The sequence below is a fragment of the Microcebus murinus genome, chromosome 9 (assembly GCF_040939455.1).
Source record: "Microcebus murinus isolate Inina chromosome 9, M.murinus_Inina_mat1.0, whole genome shotgun sequence".
Classification (NCBI taxonomy): domain Eukaryota; kingdom Metazoa; phylum Chordata; class Mammalia; order Primates; family Cheirogaleidae; genus Microcebus; species Microcebus murinus.
Genome location: NC_134112.1, coordinates 25589871 through 25615074, shown reverse-complemented (window position 1 = coordinate 25615074; position 25204 = coordinate 25589871). Strand labels below are relative to the sequence as shown.

Here is a 25204-nt window from a genome sequence, read left to right as displayed (position 1 = left end):
ATTTTTTTTTTTGCTTTGGTTTTTATTTTTGCCTATTTGTTTGATTGATTTTGCAAAGCAAGGAAGAAAAGGAGAAAGCAAACCATCCTCTTTAGAGAACACGTGTGGACTTTTAGAATACCCAGAAGAACATTCCTTTTCATTCCACATGAAGATCACATCTTAGCTATTCTGGCTGATCAATCGAAAAATACATAGGACTTATTTTAAAAAGCAAATGAATATGGTTAAATCAATTTTTTTTAACATGGTGCAAGCTTTGAAAAACACTCCACTAGAAAGCATGTTTCTTCTGTTCCAAGTTTACTCTCTTGGGTTTGTTTCCTCTTCCCTAAGACAAGAGAAGCTACCTCAGATAAAAAAGAAATGGCTCTGATTATTCTGTGGCATCCATGTCCTGAAGTCAGTTCTTATCTGTTGCCGCTTTGCAAATGGGCAAGCAGACTCTGCTCAAATGCAGAAAGCTACTTGTTGGTCCTTGTTTTTTCAATGCCATTTTTCAGATGCAGAACACAATTTATTTTCTCTTCCTTTCCCTTGACTTCCTAAGGCTGTTAAGAGAATTAAAGAAAACAGACACAAAATGCTAAGGACATAGTAGGTGCTGAAAAGTGTTGGTCTCCTGCCCCTACTTCGTCACTGAGCATAGGTCATGAAAGTGAAATTGGCAAGGTGTCCCAGCCTCACTGGTTCCCCGAGTGGAAGTCTAAGCTCCTGTGTTCAATGGTGTGCAGGGACTCTCCAGCTCTCTAGGGAGATATTTCTAGAACTCCCTGCTGGGGGAGGTCCAGGCCTCCTCTTCCTCTCCTGTTTCCTTCCCCTCCCTCGCTCCTGGGCTCCAGGCGATGGGTTTCTCCATCACACTTAGCAACGGGCCGTCTGTTTGAACCTGCGTCCTCTAGTTTTAAAAGCTTGTTTGAAAGTCTCAATGGCTCCCATTTTGGCTTTAGTAAGACGAATATAGGCTAAAACACGCGGTGCCCCTTAAGTATGATGGATACTCGGGATGGGCTGAAGTTTCCCATAGCCAAAGTCTGGCTTCTTCCTAGTGGCAATTTTTCTGCCACGTTATTTATGTGGTGGTTTTTACTTCTAATTACGGCTCATCATGGCTGTTAGCGCTGAGCAGTAAGAGAGCAAACTGCATTGTAGTGCCATTTAACTCTGGCCCATAAAACGGGTGATAAAGCTGTGGGCTTAAAAACAAAACAAAACCAAAAAACCCTGTAACTCTCTGTGACAAGCTTGCATCCGCTTCTGCCATTGTGAGGCTGGTAACTTTGACTGAGGAGACACATAGCGGCAGGTGACTCTTGAGGCCGGGGCACCTCAAATTTCAGTTCGGGCTTCACCTTTAAGTCATCCTTTATTGTAGACAAAACAGCCCCAGACCTTGGATATAATTAACACATGCCAGGTTTAATCAGAACCAGTGTACTTCGTTGTTTGGAAACTAATGAAAGCAAATAGATGTTACTTAACACTGTAAATAATGAGAGGTCTTTTGTTGTTCTCAATTTTGATTACGATTTTTTGATGCTAAGACGAATGCCACTTGGTGTGTGCGTAAACAAAAAAGACAAATGGCTGGGATGAGAATGAGTTGTCCATAATCTGATTAAAGCGATAGAGCTGGCTCCTAGGAGAACCGCACAGGGCTTAATGATTGGGTTGTTGTTCTTAATATGTCTAATGTTCACTCTTAAAGAAATCAAGAAAAATGTTAAGAGGTTCCTGATATTTCACTGTGGTAGTGGGCTGTCAGAGCTTCTGACAGGAAAAGAACATTCTCTGTGGCTGGAGCACAATGTCCAGCCATGTAAGCTAATTTGCCCAAATGACATTAGGCGGCATTTGAAAACTTAAATCTGCTCCAGTTCACTCTTTCTGCTGGCAGAGCCATCGGGGACTAGGCAAGGATGGGGTTGGTTTTGCTGGAGTTGTGATGTGGTAAAACAGCTATGAAATGCCACTTTTCTCTCTCTTTCATTAGTTCTTTTCTTTCTTGACAAAATGCTTCCAGATTTCAGTTAAATGTCTGCTAGTGTTTGGATAATAAATATATGATTTAAAAGCCTGTGTATATTCTAGCCCATTAGGATATTAGAGAGAAAACTGAGACTCATTGTTGAACTCTGCAGGAGCTCATTTTGGTTGAATGTAATGGTTTGACTTCACTTATTACAATGTGAGTTTCTTTGTTTTGTGTGTGTGTGTGTGTGTGTGTGTGTGTGTGTGTGTGTGTGAGAGATAGTGTGTCCATGCAACAAATACTCATAAGGAAGCATGCTACAAATTCAAATCAGTTCTGACAAACTCTCACGGAGATCTGACTATGTGTATTGTACATTGTGCCGTGCCCCCAGGATGTAGTCACCACCTAGGATCTTGCAGATCGCCCAGTAAATTTTAGGATTACCCCAGTGATATTCTGTCATTGGGATCTTTGTTACCTTTGAAACTCCACACTGGACAATTGGATTCCAGATGGACAGGAATTGAGCTATTCTGCTTATTTTCAACCGGCAACCCAAATGATTTTGAATACTCACATTTCAATGCAACAAATATATATGTTGATAGCCCACTGTGTGCTCGTGTCCCCTTTTACAGATGAGAAGCTGAGGTTCACAAAGGTTAAATGACTTTCCCAAGACCACTAGCAGAGTGGCTAGTCAGTAGCTTAGTACCAACTCCAAATGAAATCCACCTGATTCACAAGTCCATGCTCTTTCTACCACCCCATGTGTCTCAATCAATGGTTATTCTTCCATGTTTCAACAAGCATCAAATGTCTCAGACTGGTCTCTTTTCTTGATAGTGTCCATGAATCTGATAGAAGCAGGCAGCTGACCCCTTCTCAAGCCAGGAGAAGCAGCGGCTCACAGGGGCTAGGCCAGCTTGCCCCCTGCACCGTGGCGGGTATGGCGTTTCAAAGTAATTCTCAGTTCCCTGTGTGTCTTCTCTTTCTCTCACAGACCAGCCTTTGGCTTCGGTCCCTTTCCAAGCCTAACAGATTGAGACTGGATTCCCAGAGACTCAAGGAGTTCATCCGGTGGAAAGGAAGAGAGAGAGAAAGAGCACTTGGCGAGAGGGGGTGTGCAAAGAGCTGATTCTCTTCTTGTCTTTTCCAACCCTTTTTCTTCTCTCACTGGTCCATGTTAGAGCCATGTTGTCACACACTGACACCCTCACCCTGAGGGCAGGGAGAAGGAATGAAAGGAGATGAAACAAAAATCACAGCTGTGTTGTTTATTAGACTTCTGGTTAAAAAAAAACAAGATGGGGAAAGAGGCCAAAACTAAGCTGCTTTCTCTTAGAAAATGCTGGCTGTAATTTTAGTGGCAGCTTTTTAGCACCTGAATGTATCAGCTGAAGTATTTGAATATAATGAGCTGAAGGGGAGAAAGCCCAAGGCTAAGTGGCATAGTCGGGGTGACCTTGGGCAAGTCACTTCACCTCTCTGAGCCTCAGTTTCCTCTTCTGTGTCGGGTGCACATTAAGCCAGACAATCCCTGAGATTTCGCAGGAAAGCAGTGAGACACAGGGCAGCGCACTTGCACAGGAATCAGCTGACTGGCTTGAATCTTAGCTTTGCGGCTCAGATCAGGCCGGAGCTGTGTGACCCAGGTTGAGTTACTCAACTTCTCTGAGGCTTAGTTTCCACCTCTGTGAAATGGTGTTACGGTATCTACCTCAAGGGATCATTAAGAGGCTTCGCTTGGTTAATGCACAGACAGCTTTTGAATAAGGCATTTTCCCAGAACTGGAAAGAAAAACTGGGGAGTGGGGTGCTCTGAAGGTGAGGGAGGGGCACAGCTGGTGTATGAAGAAGTTCAGACTGGGAGAGAGGTAGCCTCCCAGGGGCTGGCATGGAGGGGTGGCATGGAGGGGCTCTGGGAGACCCTTCTCAAGGGAGGAGAAAATGAAGTAACTGTAAGTAGCAGGACAGAAAACAGGATGTGTTGATGGGGACATTGCCTTGGAGGAAGAAAAAGAAATCTCTGAACCCCTGCCTTTCTGCTTACTGCTTTTCATTTCTTAATTCTTTATTTATAATGAAGATGGGAAGGCTTGCAGCTTTGACAGTTCCATTTATTTCTCCCATCTTCACCTAAAACAATACAATGAACTGCAATTATTCCCACCCTGGTTTCAAGTACAGCTGGATAAATGTCAGTATTAATTAAACATGTTCTGTGTGCTCTGTGTGTGTCTGTTCTGTTTCTCTGTCTGTATCTCTCCTTCTCTACCACCAACCACCGCATCATCCCTTTCTCCTTCCTCCTTCTCATCTCCATTGTCCACCCCCGCAGCTGGGCGCAGGATAACGCTCGCTGAACAGGGACCCAGTTGAACTGAGGGGGCTGACTCTGTGACTGGGAACCACGTGCATGAAGGAGCCCAGGAGAGCAAATGCTACCCAGAAGGGCACACAGAGACTCCTAAGGAAGGAGGGAGGACACCTGCCCTTCCTAGGTTCCCTCTCCAGGTCACAGGGGGCTGCCCCGGCTGCTCCTGCAGGCAGGGAAGCTGGCCTGTCCCTATCAGCGCCAGGCAGCGGGCAGAGGCTCTCGCACCTGAGCAAGGGAAATGAGATGACTCCCATGCTTCAATTCTCCCCGGGGTTCCTCCTCTGGTGTCACTCACCCGTGTAGCTGGAGCTCTGTGGACACACACCACGTCCCCACGAGGCAATAGGAGCTTTCTTTGTACAATCATGGTAAAATATTTATATGTATTTAGGATTTGCTTCTATAGGATGTTTTTGTAATTCAAATCTATTTCCAAAATATATCTGGATCTCTTTTACAAGTAAACGCACCAAAAAAACCCAGAATGATAGAGGAAGAAAGTAGAACTGAAATAACTGAAAAGGAGCACAGGAATTAGATGTTACCAGGCATCTGAGATGAGATCATTAAAACAGCTAGGCATGGCTCTGAGCTAAGGCAAAAGGGAAAATCTGGGGTGACATAGTTCACATCATCTGACAAAATACAGCATGTACATCTTTTGTGCCGAGCCACGCTGTTTCCTGGAACAAACTCAAGAAGGAATTTATTGCCTGGGTTCTTAAGTGCACATTGGGTGACCAGTTGAACAAAGCCTTTGAATAGAGTCTTGCAAAACAACAAAGTAGGTGACGTGAAATACTGACTCTTTCTGAAAGGATGGCAGAATTAAGATTACAGAAGCAGACCCAAGTCACTACCTTTTAAATTGGACTTAACGCCATCATGTTAAAAAAACAACTAATTTTAACACAATTTTTTCTTGTATCAGAAGTAATACTTACTGTATGAAATTTATAAAATACATATTTTAAAAAGAGACAGAAATATATAACCCTACCACTCATTAACCACTGTTAATATTTTAGTGTCATCTTCCCACATTTTTGTCTGTGCATAGACATGCATGTCTATTTTACAAAGAAATATTTATGTGTAGTAATTTACAAAGAAATTAATATATATAATTTTTTTAACTTTTTAAATTTAATAATATGCCACGAATATTTCCCATTCTGTTAAGTATCTCTGCAATGTTACTTTGAATGCTTGTGATACTGTATTGATATTTATACTACAGAATGTATCAGGAATATGTTCTGACAATATATTTAACCAATCCCCTGTATAATAGATATTTGGGCTTCTAACATCTTACTCTTTTAAATAATTCTGTATGTAGTGGCTCACGCCTATAATACTAGCACTTTGGGAGGCTGAGGCAGAAAGATCACTTGAACTCAGGAGTTTGAGACCAGCCTGGGCAACACAATGAGACCCATCTCTATAGAAAAAAAAAATTAGCTGGATGTGGTACACCTGTAACCCTAGCTACTCCAGAGGCTGAGTTTGAGGACGCAGTGACCTATCATCACATCACTGCACTCCAGCCTGGGTGACAAAGCAACATCCTGTCTCTAAAATAAATAAATAGATAGATAGGTAGGTCGATAGAAGGCAGGTCTGGTCCATTCAAGGCCAATGTGCCCGCTCCCAAAAGGTCAGTGAATTATTTTCCCAATGAATTGTGGACATTTTATACTTTTTCAGACAGGAAGGAGGAAGTAGAACCTAGACCCCACAGTTTGGGTTTATAGAACATTCTGTGGGCTGCTTAGTGAGGGGAGCAGAGTCCTTTGCTTCTGTCCCACGACCCTGCTGCCTTGGAGTAGGATGGAAGCAGAGAAGATAGAGTGTGGGGATCACTGTGAAGGCAGACAGGGAGGGGTTCCCAGAGGCCACGATTAGAGCCCTAATATTTCTTGAGGGAAGTAGGCCCTAATTACTCTAGATGTGCTTCTCTACCTGAGTGTCTGCCACATGTCAGGAGCACAGTGGCCCTCATAGAGGTGGAACGTATTTGGATACTCTTGCTTATAGTAAGTGAGTTTGTTACCTCCCAAAAGGAGGTATGTGGCATTTGGAAGTAGTTCTTCTGCGTGGTTCTTCAGAAGACTTGAATATGGTGTGTGATCTAGACACCGAAGTTGAAATTCCCTTCAAAGAGCCACATAAATACATGACCTTCCATTCTATCAAGTTCTCTCTATGCATGGTAATCCCTAGTTAACCTCAGACAGATGAGAACTGATAATATTTTTGAACACTGATAAGGAAGGATTTTTCTGGGTAATGTGGTATGGTAGCAAACACAACTGAAAAATGTCCCCAAGCATGTCTTTGTGCATTTGAACACATCCAAAAACCTCACTCTTAAGTACACATAGGTAGAATAAATATTTAATCATTAAGTATCTGAAGGTATTGTAATCCTATTCCAGTGCTATTCTTTTTCTCTAAGTGTTTTTTTTTTTCTAATTTTCTAGATTGTACCTCAACTCCAAAGGACATACTTTTGAAAAAATACTCCATTAGAGACACCGTTGGAACAACTTTTATTTAATATTATTCATTAGTGTGTTTTAAAGTGGACCTGAAAAGAAATGCTTTTTGCTAAAGTAAAATACACCACTTTCTATGATCTAATTGTGCAATTGGTTAAAATTTCTATCTATCGGTTCAAAGGGAAACTTGGTTTCAGTGAATTTGTTTTTAATAAAAATGTGTTATCTATGATAAATATATTTCACTTTGTTCGAATGGATTTGATTGGGAAAACATATTGAGCAGAAGTACTGGTAGAGCTTAATTTCATTGCTTTGAGAAAATGTATTGAATGCTGGTTTGAATTAAATTCTATTTGTTTTAATAAAAATGTATTGGCCCGAGTGTACATATATTTGTTTTAGTGGCAGTGCATTGGATCCAATAAAACTATATTGGCTTCACTGCTTATGTCTCCTTTTCAGTGAAAATGGATTGAATGGGAAACCAAAATAGGCATGAAGCAGCCAGCCCCAAGGTCTTTGTTAGTGAGAGTATCCAAATAACCTGGGAGGGAGGGGGGTTTCCATAGACTTTATATCAAAACATGCTTTTAAATTTAAATACCTTTTACTATCAAGGACTCATATGTGAGACTGAATTGCCACCATAAAGAATGCAATTTTCTGAAGCAGCCCTTTCCATAGAGAAGTTATGGGCTCGTCCTGAACACCAGGGGAAGAAATTCTGTGACAGCCCCTAGTAAGTTTGTCAACATCTCTTAAGCTTTATAAGGGCCTCATTGGTTCCAATAAGATGCTGTCTACCAAGCATCCCTAAGTCCCTTAAATGAAGAGGAAAAGGATCATGAGTACTCCCCCAGGAAGGTGCTGGCCCATCAGCTTTGAAACGGGTCTGACTTTGAACTGATTAAAAAGGGGGAAGAATTGAAACAAGTGATACCCTGAGATGCATATCAGAATGATAGACTTCCCAAGGATTATACACCCTCAGAGAGGAATCAGCTCCCAAGAGGGAGTTGACGCTGGTACTGCCATCTGGAAAATGGTAGCCCGAGCAAAGTGCAAGGTCGTGTTGTGTAGCTGTGTGTAGCTCCCAGGTGCCCAGGCCACTCCTTTGCATAGATGCCCTGGTCCAAAAGCCAGAGTTAAAATATTGGGGACTGATAATAATATTGGCTGTTATTCCTATATAGCAGTCTCTCTATTAAGAGAGTATATGCTCTGAATTTTTTTTGTTATCTCAGAAGATGAACTTGATCTGACTCTTCTACCCGGTTTCATTTAGCCTTGATGAGAAACAAATGCAAACATTACCTTCATTAACACCTCCGTTCCAACTAAATGTGCTAACAAGCTCTGGACTTCCACCTTCCCACTAATAACTGCTCATTCTCAAGTCATGCCATTACCAAGGAAACCTAAGCCTTTGCTGTGTAGTTGTTCATTTTTTGAATGCCTGAATTATCACAAGACCCTACAAGGTTAAGAGAGGAAGACTTATTCGCAGACTGTATTTTTTCCTGTGGAAATATTTCCAATTATATCCTGGAATTCAAGAAGAAAATGGAGTTTGTGATAAAGAGATTTGCTGTGGTCTCCTTGGAGATGTGGCTTGTGGGCTTGGGGGCCAGCAAGTGGTTCACTTTGTCAGAATGTGGTACTGATCTATCACATTGTATAAATACGATGTGGCGTGAGATGATTGCAGGAAATTCCAGAAGATGAGTGGGGAACTGAGACAAAGAAGAGAGACAGCTGGGAAAGGGTCTGTCACTAAGGAAGTCACCACTGTGGCCAACTAGAGCTTGATCATACTATAGAAGTCTTGGAGTCCACGTAGAACCTGCATCTTAGAGTTAGCCGGTCACGGGGCAAGAGAACTGCAGTAGTTACACACCAATACATACTTATACATCAATTCCCATCTCCTTCATTGAGAGCTGCCCTGGGGAGCATGAATTCTCTGGTGCATCCAGCCTGCGAGGGGAGCAGGCACAGTGGGCTCTGACCACCAGCAAAAGCCTTAAGGCAAAGAATGCAGTTGGAAGTGGCAAGGTTGAAGATAAGCACAGGGCACTGATAAGCTTTGCTATCCTATTGAAGCCCATTTTACATATGAGTAAACTACAGAAGAAAAGTAGAGGGTAAGTGACTTTTCTGGTGACATGCAGCTAATAAGCAGCACAGGCAGAATGCAAATCTAGCCTATGCCTCACCTGAAAGTCAATGGCTTAACCATTTAGCCACACAGCTCTGGCCATGCCATTCAGCTGAGGAAGCTGTCATGCTTCCCAAGATTTCAAAACCCTGTTTTGAGGGTGAGGGGCTGAGTAATGCAGGTAGGAAATGGTCCCTGGAAATGGACCCATACTGCTGGAGCTTCTGCATCTAGGAGTGATCTATCCGTCTTAGGCTAACCTGAATCTTAGTATCCAGGTGTCTGTTTACTGGGCGCTAAACTCAACTTGTCCTATAGTATATCTTTTATTAATAATCAATCACAAATGACTACATGAACGTGTGTTCCTGGGTCATTTTCAGCGAGTCAGGGCTCCCGGCTCTCTCCCAGCTCCCCCAGCCCCATGTCGTTTAGCAGTCCATCCCTCTTCCATGTTCATCCTTCTGCAATCAGCTTTTCCATTTCAGCCGCGCTTGCTAGCTGCTAGCTGCTTTGTAAAGTAAGTTATGATGACTTTGTGCTATAAAATAAAACAGCAATCCTCACAGCTGTTTTGATTCCATTTAATGAAATGGCGGTGACATGTGAATGTCAAAATTGCAGAGAGGCGGACGGGTTGTTGTGGTTGCTGAGAGGAGGAAGATCGGTATTATTCCCCGGGCTAATATCTCACACGACAGTCCCCGCAGCTACCATTGTGCTGTGTCAGTCTGTGGTCTCTGCCGGGCTCCCTCTTACCAGGGAGAAACTTCAGGCATATTAATGGACTTCTAGTTTTTTCACTACCTCCAAACACAGCAGGGCAGCCGGGGTGGAGAGGATGTGTACAGTCTCGTGAAGACTGAGAGAAATATTTCAGTGCAAGGAAGCACACAACTAACAGTTCTTGCCATTCGAGAACTGGAAACGTGTACTGTCTCTGGACAGCCAATAGTGTATGTGTCATCCCATCGGAAAGCACTGGAAAAATCTTTGGTTTTTTCCTTCCCTGTCACACAGAAAGTGGAGACAGCAACGCCTGGGAGATGGCAGACAGCAAACATGGAGGCCAGTGAAGAAGCCAGTCTCATCCTCAATCAATTATGCCAGAGCATTATCGAATCAATGAATTCACAGTGTGAACGCTCACGGCAGATGGACGAACACTTGTCGGCTATCTGGAGCCGCGAGAGAGTCAGATTTATTTTCAAAGCTTGTTTGTCTCATTTCTCCTGCCTGGAGCTGGAAGGCAGAGCATGCAGCTGTGATTTTTCAAATGTAAGAGATCTCCAACCATTTTATAGTCTGTGAGATTGGGCTCCGCGAGCTAAACTCTCTAGGACTTCTGGCTTTTTTCTCCTCGGAATTAGGACAAAGGAGTTCAGGTTAAGCAAGGGCACGCTCTCTCTCGCTCCCTCTGTCTCTCTCTCCCCCTCCCCCTGCAGTTCTGAGCAATGGAAGGAGGAGGAGGTTGGATCTTTCCATGACTGGCTTCCCGGACTTGCCTACGATGCCATGACCTCAAGATGCGGCACACAGGGAGAAAGAGGAAGCTTCTGTCTGGGCTGTGGCCCTGCTGGGACAATTGGGCCTGAGCACATGGAAGTATCATCTGTGGTTACCAGGCAGCACTGTCACCCCTTCCTGCCACCAAAGGTTTCAGTGTTTCTTATTCTGAGCCGATCAAGGGGAAAAGGGAGATAATTCTGAGTCAGAATTGGTAACTTCACAGCATCTGCTGACCAGTTCCAGAAAGCATTTTTCAGGGTCCTTCTTATGGGAGAAATCGTCATCCTCATTTTGTGTCTTGGGCCAAGTGGAAGTTCATTTGTGGTCTTAAAGTCAAACACGGAGAGTCAATGAACAATCTGGGTCTAACTCACAGCCTCCTGACCCCATGTGTGCCCAAGCCTTGTTAGACAAATTCTAAGTACTCCAGGGCAGAGTGAGTTATGCGTCTCCAGGGATGGTGGAGGCAGGCCAGAGTCTCAAGACTGTGTACCTTGGTGTGTTCATACATTCTTTCTTTCTTTCTTTTCTTTTCTTTTCTTTTTTTTTTTTTTTTTTTTTGAGATGGGGGTCTCACTATGTTGCCCAGCTGGACTCAGACTCCTGGGTTCAAGTGCTCCTCCTGCCTCAGCCTCCTTAGAAGCTGGAAATACAGGTACACACTTATTCATTCATCCATTCAATCAGTTGGTCAACAAACCTTAATTAGGCCAGAGGTTCTCAAACCTATCCCACCACTAACCAACCAGATCAAACTTTCTGGACAATTCTATCATGCAGTCAGTGTTGAATCACTGTGCCAGGCACTGCAGATACCACATTGCATAGAACATTGTCCCTGTCCTCATGGTTTAGGGTGACAAAATGAGACAAGTGCCACGATAGAAGTAAGCTCAGGCTTTTTTTTTTTTTGAGACAGAGTCTCGCTTTGTTGCACAGGCTAGAGTGAGTGCCGTGGCGTCAGCCTAGCTCACAGCAACCTCAAAGTCCTGGGCTCGAGTGATCCTTCTGCCTCAGCCTCCCGAGTAGCTGGGACTACAGGCATGCGCCACCATGCCCGGCTAATTTTTTTTTATATATATATCAGTTGGCCAATTAATTTCTTTCTATTTATAGTAGAGACGGGGTCTCGCTCTTGCTCAGGCTGGTTTTGAACTCCTGACCTTGAGCAATCCGCCCGCCTCGGCCTCCCAAGAGCTAGGATTACAGGCATGAGCCACAGCGCCCGGCCAAGCTCAGGCTTTTGATAGAGGCAGCCCCCAACCCAGATAGGGCAGGGAGAAGAAAGAGTCCACCATGACTGGCAGGAGGAGCTGACACTGAGCTGATTTCAAAGAAGCCGCAGGGACTCTCAATTATCCAGTCAAAGAATGGGGAAGGCAGATTGTGCAAAGCTCTGGAGAGTCTGCAAGGAGCCTGCTGTAGCCAGTGTGTACAGTCAGGTCAGAGGGGGAGCTGGGCAGGTGGGGTGAGAGGCGAGCTGGGTCCCACAATGGAGGATTTGGTGGTGCGTGCTGGGCAGTTGAGCCCACACTTTATGGAAAACCCTTTGAAGGGACTGCGGAGATCAGATTCCAGTTTCAAAAAAAAGCATCCTGGCAGCTGGGGGCTATGAACAGTTACCGACTGAACAAACCAACATCATTAAAATTTGCCACTTTTTACAATTAGGATTCGGATTTGGCTCTTGGGGGAAAAAAAGATAGATGGCAAAGTTTTATTGAAAAACTAATTGCCATAAAACTCCCATTGGGTTGTTTTAGGCAAGACTTTTTTTTTTTAATTGAAGAACTAAATCTAAAATTGAAAAATGAAAAGTTTTGCTCCAAATATATATGTTTTGGAGGTTACACATACACACATGTATTTGCTTGATTCTCTAAACAAATGACTTCAGCTTGGGAATTTTTAGGGGTGATGGTGTTTGCTGAGCCCTGCTAGCCTCTACCTTCCAGCTGAAAGGACAGTTCTTTGTAGGATTAATTAAGAATCCAGCTTCTGGGGGTCAGGTTTAAATCCCAGTTCTTCCCCCTGACTAAGCTGTGGGGCCTTGAGAAATTTACTTTGTTTCTCTGTACTTAGATTCCTTCATCTGTAAAACAGGCTTGTGATAGCACCTCCCTCCCAGGCTAAACCAGGAAACGCATGTCAATCCATGTACACACATGTAAGGAGCTTAGCGAGGAGTCTGGCATATTGGGAGCACTCAAAAATGACAGAAGGAACCAAAGGGCAAAAGACCAAAAACAAATGACTCAGAAGGAAACGTGATGATCCACCAAGTGACCCTTATTTCTATTTCATTCCACTCTAGCATGATCTGGCTTTTTTTTTTTTTTTGCAAAAAGGGAAAGAAACTCTTGGTCACTGTATGGGTCAGAGTCTTTCTAACCAGTCATTATAAACTTTGTTTCAGAAGAACAGTATGAATCTGATGACTTCTGCTCCAAGCTGCTGAACTAAAACTCGACTTGCAAAATGACCCGCCTCTGCTCTGGCGACTCTCGCTTGTTCTGAAGGCAGGGGAGAATTGGCTCCTTCGCTTATGATATCTACAGTAACCCATCAGCTGCTGAGCTGAAGGATGTGTTCAGCACTCCCCTTTCCCCTTTAATGTGCCATTAAATCAAATACTCTATTAGCAGAATTAGTTCATTCAGTGTCTGCACTGAAACGTCCTGCGAATTGCGTGATGTCTTCGTAAATGGCCCTGCACTCTGGGGTCTACTTCAGCAGTTTATATCCTGCGGAGGAGGGCCGAGCTGCCCAAGGATCCGACTGCCTTGCTCTAAGTGAAATATTATGGCTTCCACAAAGGATAATTATTTGGATCATTTTGCCATGTGCAGACCTGGCGAATTCCAAACGCCGCGGATCAGGCTCTGGCCCAAAGCCTGCTGTCCTCACACCTGCAGCCGGGACCTGTCTTGGCCGCTGGCTTCCGCCCTTCTCAGCGGCTGCGCTCTGCACAGGTCCACTCCAGAGACCGGTGCCAATGTGCGCGCTCGTGCCGAGAGTTAAAACATGGAGAAATTCCCTTCCCCAAAGAATTCAGGGCAGGAGCCAAGAGTGTCTCCATTTTTGTATTCTCTAGCAAGAGCTGTGTGTTGAAATCAGCATCTGTACTTCCATTCTCTCTTACTCACACTTGTCACCCAACGCATGCGAAAGCAGGCGATGACAACTGCTGTGTCTCTGTCACAATAATCTCATGCTCTGAAAAATAGCAAGGATCTCAGGCACGCAATGTCACATTCAGCTTGGGCATGTTGCGCATCAGCGTGATTCTTCATCTGCCAGGGCCCGGGCAGCTGTGGGTGCTCAGGCTGCTTTCCCTGTATGCCAAGTTGCATTCAGGCAAGGTGCATTTAGTCTGCTAAGCTCTCTCCTCCTAAATCAGAAAGTCAATATGCTAGGGGGTACTTGCTCCTGTACCAGGTAAACCCACAATCACGTACTGATAAATGTTGAACCTTTTGTTTTGGGTGGGGGGCAAAGCCCGTTTGCGGTGTTTGCCAATTTGTCACTATGGCTGATTTCAAGCTACCAGCATGACATTATTGAAAGCAGAGTTGGGAAGAAATGTTTGTAACACCAGCATTATATAGTATTTCCATGAAAATAAGCTCAAGAGCACTATGCAATTGTTAAATATAGTAAAATGATTAGGATGGGATGGGTTTTGAATATTCATTGCCTTTAAAAAAATATAATGAATTTAATTGTAAGTTTGTATAATTTAACTTTTAATAATGACTGTGTTTAATAACTGACTTGCAAAATTCCTCAAAATGTAACAATTGGCTCTCACAACCTAATATAAGCCAGCTCAGGACACCACTGGGTTTAAGAGTGTAAAATGATCTTTCTCTGTTACAACGCAGTCCAACGTGGGTATGTGGCATTGGCTCTCCACATGGCAATTCAGGGACCCTGGCTCCCTCCACCTTGAACCTCCATTACCCTCTAAGGACCTCGGAACCCTTCACTTCCAGCCGGGAGTTGGAGAAAGGGAACAGAGAATCTCACGTGGGTGGTTTTTATGGGCTAGGCTTGGAAACGGTTATTTGACTTTTGTCCATATTCCATTGGTTGGAATTCTGTCACGTGGCCACACCTAATGGCAAAGGAGGCTGGGAAGTACAATCTAGCCACATATCCAAGAAAGAAAGAAAATGGGGTGGGTGGGCATCCAGCCTCATTCTGCGGCAGCACTAAGATGCCTCCTCCACTGCTGACGTCAGGAAGCAGGTAGACTAGGGGGGAAGACCACCTTTCCTTATTTAGAGAGTTTAACAGGCATGGACAATGAAATTAATTGTTATGAAGTTGGCAATTAATAGAATTATACTCATGGAAGAGCTGGTTAAATGTTATTTCCCGTTACTGATGGGGCAGCAGGATGCTGTGCCAGTTGCATGGGCTGGTTTTTCTAAGCTCAATGGCCCATCTACTCACCCATCCACACATCCAGTAAACTTTTCTCAGGCCCTGTGTTAGCTTCCAGGGACATGGAGGCATTTAGGAGGTGCTCATAGTCTATTGAGGAAGAGAGAATCTGAAAGCCAAGGATAAGATATGTGCTCTAACCAAGGAGAGAGCAGCTAAAATTCTGGAAAGTTAAAAACTTCTTGAGGAGATACTTGATGTGGTTCTAGTTGGACGCATGGGTAGAATTTTCTGGGTATAGAAGGGGAAAGACATTCCAGGCAAGGGAACAGCTTGTGCAAAGGTCCAGAGGAGTGGCAGAGTGTGGCATGTTTCAGAAACGACAAGAAACCCAGTGTGGCAAGAGCTGAGGATGAATAGATTGGTTTATGCCAGATTGTAAAGAGCTTTCTGTGAAGTCTGGAAATTCACCTGCAGTCCCATGCTTCTCATGTAAGGGACATGTACTGCCGGGGGTCCCCAGTGGTATGGCAGGAGGTATGTAAATATACACGAAAACCTTTCTTTATAGCCTCCCTTGATGGTGAACAATTCAAAATGGTTTTTGAGAAGTTACAGAAAAGGGTTCTTTCCATTTCAGTGGACCAATGTCCTGACTCAATCCTGTGGACAGTGTAATGTGATGTTCTAATGGGCTTCGGCTGAGTCATATGCTGCCCCTATGCCTGGGCGGGGGGTGAGTGCCCTCCCACAGCCCAAGGGGGAAGAGAGGGGAAGGGGCGGTTCTCTAGAGGAACATCCGGACACGGGACCAAGAAGGGGGAGTGGCTGCCAGGTAGCTGGGGCAGCTGACCACCACAAGTGAAAAATAGCAATGGACAGTGGTCTCTAGAACTGTCATTTACAACCAAGAGTGAGCCAGGTATGAGGAAGTAAGACATCATTTTCTTTCCATTTCCAGTTCTTGGAATAATGGGAGAAGCAGCAGAGTAAGGAGAGGGCTGCATTTTCTGGAGAGAGCCCGGTGGGAAGCTGGGGTGAAGCTGGGATGCCGATCGATCCCCTCCTCTCTGGCCCTCCAATACAAACCGACGCCCCCTCCTGTTTCCCCTCAGGCTCCTGGCCTGAGTAGCGCCTGGGCAAAGCCAGTGGCTTCGCTGTGGTCACTGTAATGTGCCAAGTCATGACCCCACGGGGCTGAGCCAGGAAGGCCCCAGAGCAGATAAGCCGGGCTGGGGGACGTGGGCGCCCTCGCCTCACTTCCTGCTTCTCAATGGCTCAGTGGGAACCGCAAAGCCGGGGCTGGACCCTGCTCCTGGGGAAGGACGCACAGCCAAGCCAAGGCCACTGTCCACAGGCCCTGGGCCCACTCGAGAGGCCTTATCTACCGGGCCTCTGTGTGGTGGGTGTGGCAGGAAGAGCAAGACTTTGAAATCAGACGGGCCGAGTTGGAATCCCAGCTCTCCACTCAACACTGGGGCAAGTGGCTTTACCCCCTGAACCCCAGCTCACGGGGATGGCGATGCTGACCCGTCAGGGCTGTGAAGATGCAACGAGAGACACAAGCAAAGCACCTGACCCAGGTGTGGCACAAGGCAGGTGCCCAGTACTCGCCAGTCTGCTCGCTAATGCAAAGGTAGACACGTACAAGTGACTGCTATGGCCGCCCAGGGCCTTCCCCGGGATTAAACACTAGCTCATTTAATCCCTCCCACCGTCTGACGAGGGGCTTGCTGGTCTCCTCGCCTGGCGGATAGGGACAGGGAGACTCACAGAGGCCGAGTCGTTGCCCAGGTTTACACAGCTGGTGAGCAGAGAGCTGGGATTTGCACCCAGGCAGCGGGCGTCTGGGCAGGCCAAGGGAGAGGGGCTTCTCCACGGGGGCAGAGCAGCTGGCGATGACGCCTAGGAAAGGGGTTGGGTCTCCTCCCCACCCAGCGTTGGGTGCCACCGGAGCAGCCGCCCTGAGCACGTGGAGCCTGCTGCAACTCGAGCTGCACGTTTCTCGGGCGGAGCTGTCCCAGGCTGAGCGGAGCCCGGCCAGCAAAGCCGAAGTGTAACGGTGCAAAGCAGCCATTACAAATTTACAGCCACCATCTCATTTTAGAGCCTCCATTTTTCAGTATAAAAACGCTACTGCTCCTGCCACCAAACTATGAAAGGAACAGAATAGTGCCGTCAGAAAGGGCCGTCCTTGAAGATGACGCTGTAAAACCGTCCAGTGGGGGAAACCTTCTTAGTGTTAAATTACTCCACTACCTCCCTCTCCTCTCGCTTCACGTCAGAAGCGCTCCTGAATTCATGCTGGAAAATGCTGCAGGCCGGGCTAGGGAAGTTCTGGAGACTTCTCCTTGGAGCGGATGTTGTGTTGGTAGAGAAGGGTCTCTTGGACATCTGCAGCTGGGGTGGGGAGCCGTGGAGGAGGCCACCAGGAGCACAGACTTGACGTACCCCTGGTCTTCAGCAGCCCCTCATCCTACACAAAGCAAAAACCCAAGTGACAAACAGCAAAAGGTGGCAAACTTACTACCAAGAACCGGATTGGCAATCTCTTGCCATTGTGGTGATAAATTGCTACACTGGCTGAGCTAAAAATTGTAATAATAATAACAATTAACATTTATGCAGCATGTACGATGCTCCAGTAAAATATTCTTTTAAGGTCACAATGTCCCTTTATCATTACATTGTCACAGTCTATGTACAATAACAGCAACACTAGCTAACATTTATTGAATCATTACTGTGGTTACTTTATCTGCGTGATCACATTAATCTTCGAAACTTCACAACAATGCTTTGAGGCTGGTGCTTTTATTACTCCCATTGTACAGATAATAAAACAGGTTTACGTAGTTAGCGGCTGAGCTGAGTTGCAAACTCGGGTGTGTCTGAATCCAGGGCTGTGGTTCTTACCCACTGCGGACACCACCTCTCAGAAAAGCCCAGAATGATGCTCACTCTCCTTTTATTTTTCTTAAGCACTTGATTATCCTAAAAACATGTCTTCCTCTCTGTGTGTGTGTGTGTGTGTGTTATGTACACGTGTGTGTTTTCTTTTTTCAGTCTCCAAGCTCATAATTGCTTATTTTGCGTGGTGCATTGGTGTTGAGGGTGAGTCAAATTTTCTCTCCATATACCTAGCTCCGGTTCACTCTAGGAGTTTGCTTAACGTCTCTAACATTGTTATGAGGTCCCTGGTGACCTCAGTTTCCCCTCTCACCTCTATCCAGGACTTCACGTGAATCCTGAACTACTGTGTAAACCTTCATCCACCCTGAGCAGGGCAACGGGGAGAGGAAAGTTTCTGCGAGCAGTGGGAGCTGGTCTTAGTCTTGGGTAAAAGGACTGCTAAGGAGGGATGAAAAGGACAGGGGAGAACTGACTTTGACCCAAGCCCTTTCCTGTGATTATGCAGAGATAGCAAGACCGGGGGTGGCCCAGAGCTGCTGTGCACAGGCTGGGTCCGGGTGAGGCTCTCACCTGCACCGGGGAAGAGGCGTATCACCAGCTCTGTCCCTGGGACCTAGAAAGATACAGCCTTTATTCTAAGGTGGTCATATAATTTATCATCCAAACCCAGTACTTTGGGGAGTGAAAGGGGATACCACTAATGAGGCAGAATAGAAGGTTAAAACTGGGGCTGTCCTAGGCAAACTGGATGTGTGTCACTCTGCTTTGTTTCCTTGCAAACTGATGTGAGAACACCACGTCCGTGCCATCGCTTGGCCTGAGAGGCTAGCCGTGTCACTGAAGGGCTGCGGTTGAGGGCTGTAGTGAGCGGAAACCCAGTAACTGGCTGCAGGCACTTCACTGTTGGCTGGCTTTCTCTCCCCGCCACCCCAATCTTTTAAAGGTGAAATGCTTTCTCTTGATACTGGATCATTTCTTCTGCATTACCAAGTTTTGCAGATTTGCCTCCTGGAATCTATGAAGCTTTTGTGAGATTCCTCCTTCAATTAAGTGAGGGATAATTAAGCAGCCTGCCAGCCTGCTGAGATGTCTGTGTGTATCTGGGCACATACACATGTATAGATGTAATATTTGGTTACATTGGAATTATTTCCTTGTCTTCAGAATATAAATTGTAAACGTGCATTTATATCACTGGGTAACTAGGACTTTCTTATTTCTGCTGAAGAACCTGAAGCTTCTGTTTCCCTTTTATTAAAATTTATTTTTAAATTGGAAAAATAATATACAATATTATTATAAAAGACACAAATGATACAGAAAGGACACATGAAAAAATGTGGAAAATGCCCCTTTATACAACACATGCTCCAGAAGGCTCTTTCCCACCCACTGACCCCCAACCTCCAACAATTTAATAGTTTGGTATTTATCCCTTTGATCCTTTTTCTAGGTATGTGTGAGCTTAGCATGCAAAAAAAAAAAAAAATCTAAAAATCTTTTTTTGAAAATACCTTCTCTCATGCAAGTTTTATATTCTATGAAGAGAAAATCTGCTTACTGTTACCTCTCTGCAGTATTGCAAAGTTGCTTTTCTGAACCCCCAGACAAATTTAACCCCATTTCCCCTTTGCCTTGTGGACTGAACATGGTTTTTGTATTGCTAATGGTGTCTCCAGGGCCAGGTGTGCAACTAAGGAAAGAGCCTGGGCTTTGGAGTCTGACTTGGGTTCGAATCCTAAGACCATGGTCTAGCTGTGAGACTGTGGGTAAATGGTGCTCAACATTTCCCAGGGAGCAAGGGCAAGGACTCGAGCCACACTGCTGCCTGGGTTCAAGTCCTACTTTCCCATTGACTTCATGGTTAGCTTTCAGAAGCTACTTGACCTCTCAGTGCTCTAGTTTCCTCATCTGTGAAATGGGGATAATGACAGTGCCTACCTCTTAGGGTTGTTATGTTAATTCTGGTGCACACATGGTGAGTGTTCAACAAGCATTAGTTACTTTTTATTACACGCCTATGCATGCAGAATTCACAGTTATATGAGTCTACAGACAGGTGGTAAGTATCCAGCAATCAAATGCACAGACAAATGCAATCAAAGCATTGCACGCTAAGAAGACAGTGCAACCTTAAAAATCTTTGCAGACATTTTCATCACCAGGGCATTTACAAAACACAGAAAGAATTCTGCTCAGACTCAAGACACAGAAATAAACCTCAACCCCATCTTGGTCTCATCTTCCACCCCATTGATTCATTCTTTAGACTTCAGAGTCCCCTCCCACCTGGCTCTTTTCTTCTATCACACAGTCCTCACCAGGTCAAGGCTACCATACCTCCCCCTGCTCCCACCAAAACACGGAACCACTCATGCCCCTGCCCGGCCCCTCTCCTTTTCTTGAGGTCTACACCCTGCTCCTAACCCAACACTTGGAGCAGGTAACCTCCATTGAGGAAGCTTTGCCTTAATTGCCTACCTTTTCCAATGGGATGGGATCGAGATGTTGGAGGAGGATTGGGTGAGAAGACCTTTAAAGTCCTTTCCAGCCTTGGAGACCATCTGTAGATAGTCTATGAATAATAATCGCTTAGCACTTCTTATGTACTAAATGTTATGTTAATTACCTTTGTTTCACATTCATTAGGTCATGCAATTCTCGTAACAGTTTTATGAAGGAGGTAGTATTGCTATCCTGTTTTGCAGATGGAAAAGCTGAGTAGCAGAGAAGATAGATTGTGGATCCAAGGTTCCCCAGCCTGGATGAGCAGGACTCGCATGCAGATCTGCGTGACACTGCAGCCCTCTGTGTGTCGGGGCTGCCAGCTGTGACAGAGCTGCCTGTCCCCAGCTTCTGGTAGCCTACATCAAACATTTCCAAATCGATCCCCTACCCCCCCCCTCGCCCCTGTGTTTCTAATACATAAATGGATGAAAAATAAGATCCAAGTGGTTCTTCCCTAGGATGGCACACCAGAATCACCAGAGGACAGACACCTGGGTCCCACTGGACCTGGGAATCAGAATCTCTGCACATATGTATTTTGGAAGGTGCTCCCCAGATAGGCACCCCTGGTCTGAACCCTGCCCAGCGACCGGCCCAGTTGAGTCAATGGCTCGTATCTGGCCAGTATTACCTGGCTTTGTTGAATTGCACTTAATCCTTTTGTTTTGGTAGAATCCTGAAAAGTAGACCCACAGCTGCATGTTTGCAGGAAATTTAAGTATTTTGACAGCACAGAAGAGTGGTGCATCTGGAGGTTTCTGAGTCCAGCTATAACCAGACTTGCTTGTCCTAACAAATGGATTAACTGCTTCCGGCACCATCACTTAACTTCTGCATAGAGACTGACACCCAGAGCTTAACTCCCTGACAGCCAGGAGGTAGAAGGCAAAGGAAACCTTTTAATTTATAGTAAGAAGAGATCAGTTCCTTTTTTTTTTTTTTTGACTCATTTAAAATGCTAGGTGCAGTTGAAGCTATAAAATCTTATATAGTTTTCTCCTATAAAAGACTCAGATATTTACCAAAATCCTAGAAAAATACATATTTATTTATATACCATAGTTCCCACAGGAGGTAAATATTTACAAAATTTGCTTTGGGCAGTGATGCTATAAGAATATTAAAAGGTGTTGACTTTATCATCAAGGGAATCCTTTTGAAAATTTTTTTTCTTTTTGTAAAGATCACCATAGATTTGACAAGCTACAGCAGTAGGAAAACGACTTTGCTTTAAACAAAAGCCACCTTTTCTCCGCAAGAATAGAGTTACTAGGGTGGGAAATAAGGTTAATTTGAGTTTTATTAATAATATCTGAAATGCAATAATGTTACAACTCTCCCCTCCAACCTTGTAGGTAGGCAACTCGAATATTTATTTATTTCTCCTTCAGAGAAAACAAGCGTGGGTATTACCTTTAAGCAACACACGCATTTAATTAATGAATGCAAGGAAAATGATTCTGGCTGCATTCAAATCAGGCAGAAGCATGTAGAATTTAAGAGATCTGACCTTAAAAATGAAGAAAATATTATTGTAATTACTTCATTTGCTAAAAACAAATGATGTGGCATTTGACTTTAAGACTTCTATGGAAAGCAGTTGAGTGTCTCTAATCAGTTCGCACCTTTACATTTTAATGGAGTTGAGGCTGAGCCGTTGCATTTACAATTATCGGGGCTGACTTCATGGCTTTGGAATGACTTAAAAAGATTAGCATTCATGGATTATTTATTAGCTCCTCTTGAATGTACTTCCAAGAATGGAAACAACATATTGCATCAAAGTCTAGTTTCCAAGTTTAACTCTTTTAATTAACAGTGAGACCGCACGGTACTGCGAAAGGCATCTCTGAAGTCATAGGACGTTTTGCCGTGCTCTTTCCTCCATGTGCGTCTTTAGTAGTGGTCTTTGTTCCTTGCAAGCTCAGGGGGAATGCTGGTGCCAGTCCTGGAGGCCACCTGCGACGCCCTGTACACACGATGGCTTGCAGAAAGCAGGCTGCTTGGAGAGGCAGCTAATCCCGGCCTGCTGTAGCTATCACTGATAGGGAATGCCTGTCTCGGGCTCCGCAGAGGACTCCGTGACACGGTGGCACTGGCAGTTTAACCCAAACACACTGTCTGCCTAGATAACAAAAATGTCACCGTGAGTCCATGACAGCAACCCCAGAGGAGCTCCAGGTTTGAGGCGGCACTGGTGGCTCACAGCCTATCTGCCATCTGAAGTCCTTCACTGTTCCGCCTGCCTGTGAATCTCACCTCCTCGGTATCGGCAAACAGTCCTCATAGACCTGGCAGGCAGGCGAGGGACAGCAAACCTTGCAGGGAGGGCCCAGTGCTAAAGCCAGGCCAGCCCCTCACGTTAAAGCTGACAGAGCCGTGCAATGCTAGCCTGGCGGGTGGCTGGGAGCCTTCCCAGAGAAAGCAAAATGTGAGGGAGAGAAATAACTGCAGTGGGCGTCTGGAAGAAAACAATGCCGGGGCCGGGATCCTGCAAGAATCTCCTCTGGAAAAGCAGGGGACATGAAAGAAAGCAAGGAAGGAGGGAGGGTCCCTGCAAGTCTGGGATTTGTTTTACGAAGCCCTGTTTCTGTGTGGTGGTCGGTATAAGAGGTCTGAGATGCATATTAAAGCATATTTAAGTAATCAAAATTTGCCCTTACTAAGGTAAAAATGGATCCGTGTTATTTAAAATATGGAACTGAAATGGACGACCCAGTCACAAAAATTGTAATTGCTCTTCTTATAATTCTTACCATTCTTAATAATTCCTTTTATTCTCAAGGAATAAGAATTGAAGTGATAAAAAAGAAGTTTTGAAGATAAGGATTCCTGTTTGGGATAAAATACAAACCAACCAAGAACTGGTAAGAAAAATTTTGCCCTGGCTGACTTGACTTGTTGCATTGCTCATTGAGAGTTCAGTGATCATGTCATCCGTTCACTCGATCACTCATTCATTCATTCATCATTCACTCAGCAGGCATCCACAGTGCTCTCTGCGAGGCACTGTACTGAGGATACACAAATGCAGCAAACATGGGATCTACCCTCAATGAGTTTATAATCTGATAAGAAAGAGAAGGCAAGTCCACATGTAAGTATGATACAACACAGGAATGGTAAGTGCCAAATAGGGAGGTAGAAAAAAATGCCATGAGGTGTTATATCCCACTGGGAGGAGGTTTTATTTGAACTGTCTTCTAAAGGATGGGTAGAATTTGGACAGTGGAAGTGGTGGGGGAGGTGGTAAGAATGCTTTGGTGCAGAAGGTCCAGGGACCTTTTTTGAAATCATGAGTCAATGACCCTGGAGCAGGAGAGGGGCACTTGTGGGCCTCTCTGCAGGAGCAATTGATGACCCAGTGTCCTGGTGTTGCCACTGCATATTTGTGTCCTTGGGCAAGACACCTATGGGTTTTAGGCTATTTTTATAAAATATTGTTACTATGACAACTAACTTCTGGACAGCATTCCAGTATATACCTTTATAGAAAAAAAGGTAGGTGTATGAGAAGAAAACACTAAGAACACTACAAACATAGGTATATGAGAAGAAAACACTAAGAAAATATCAACCATGATTCTACCACTTATTGTAAACATTATGCAGGGCCTTTCTATTTTTCTATCTATATATTTTTATTTATTTTAAACATTTTATTTATTTACTTATTTATTAAGAAATGAGATCTCTCTATGTTGCCCAGGCTGGTCTTGAACTCCTAGGCTCAAGTGATCCTCCCCACTCAGCTTTCACAGTAGCTGGAACTACAAGTGTGCACCACTGCACCCAGTTAATTATATTTTAAAAATTAAAATAGTATGCTACACATATGGTTTTGTGTAATGGTATATTATACATTTGGTTTTGGTTTTTGCCATTATAATGGTTTCTATATTGATGGGGATATATTTTCTTCATTATTTTAACTGACTCTCCTATAATTGTATTAATCTTCTATTATAGAACATGTCAATGAACATCCTTTTATATAGGTCTTTATGCATATATTCCATTATTTATGAAAATAATTTCTTGAACTTATCACTGCAGGAATAAAGGGTATACATAGTTTAAGGCTTTTTATGCATTTTGCTGTAACTCTGTTCTAAAACATTTGTATCCGTTTGTATGCCTATAATTGGTATGAAAATACCATACTCCAATACTGGGTATATCTCTCTTTTTAATTTTGGACAAGCTGATAGTTAAAATCATCTCAATTTATTTGTATTTCTTTTATTACCTATGATGATTTTTTTTCATATTCATTAGCCATGTATTTTGAGTGTGAATTATCAGTTCATCTCTATTGTTATTATTACACTTAAGGTGTTTTCCTTTTTTGTCTTTGTTTTTTTTAAAAGAGGCTTTTACAAATAAGAACATTAACCCTTTGTCATACATTTTACACATATTAGGATATTTTTTTAATCGTCTTTCATTTGTATTTCTCCAAGTCAAGCTCCCAAAAAGCAAAGCAAAGCAAAACAAAGGCTTTATTTTTTAGGAAATATTGTCAAATAAAAATAGGAAAGAAATTAAAGCATTCAAAATTCCACCATTTAGAGATAATCCATCTTTACAATACTATTTATATTCCAGAATTTTTCTATGTTTTTTATTATAAAAATTGGATTGTAGTGTACTTCCACTTAATTATCACGAATATACTCCCATAGCAATAAATATTTACATATATCTTCGAGCACATCTGACTATTTTCCTTAGAACATAGTACTAAAAGGGGGATTTCTGAGTCAAAGAATAGACACAGTTTTAGACATTTCGATATGCACATCTCAGCCAGGTTTCTGCTGGCGTCTGGAAGATCCTCTGTAGGAGGTGGCCTCTGTGTTGGG

The 25204-nt window shown here is 44.1% G+C and overlaps 1 pseudogene; it reads right to left on the bottom strand.

Annotated features, from left to right (window-relative positions):
• Positions 1-2777: 2777 nt before the first annotated feature.
• On the bottom strand, positions 2778-4722 carry LOC105875945 (uncharacterized protein KIAA0087-like; annotated as a pseudogene).
• Positions 4723-25204: the final 20482 nt, after the last annotated feature.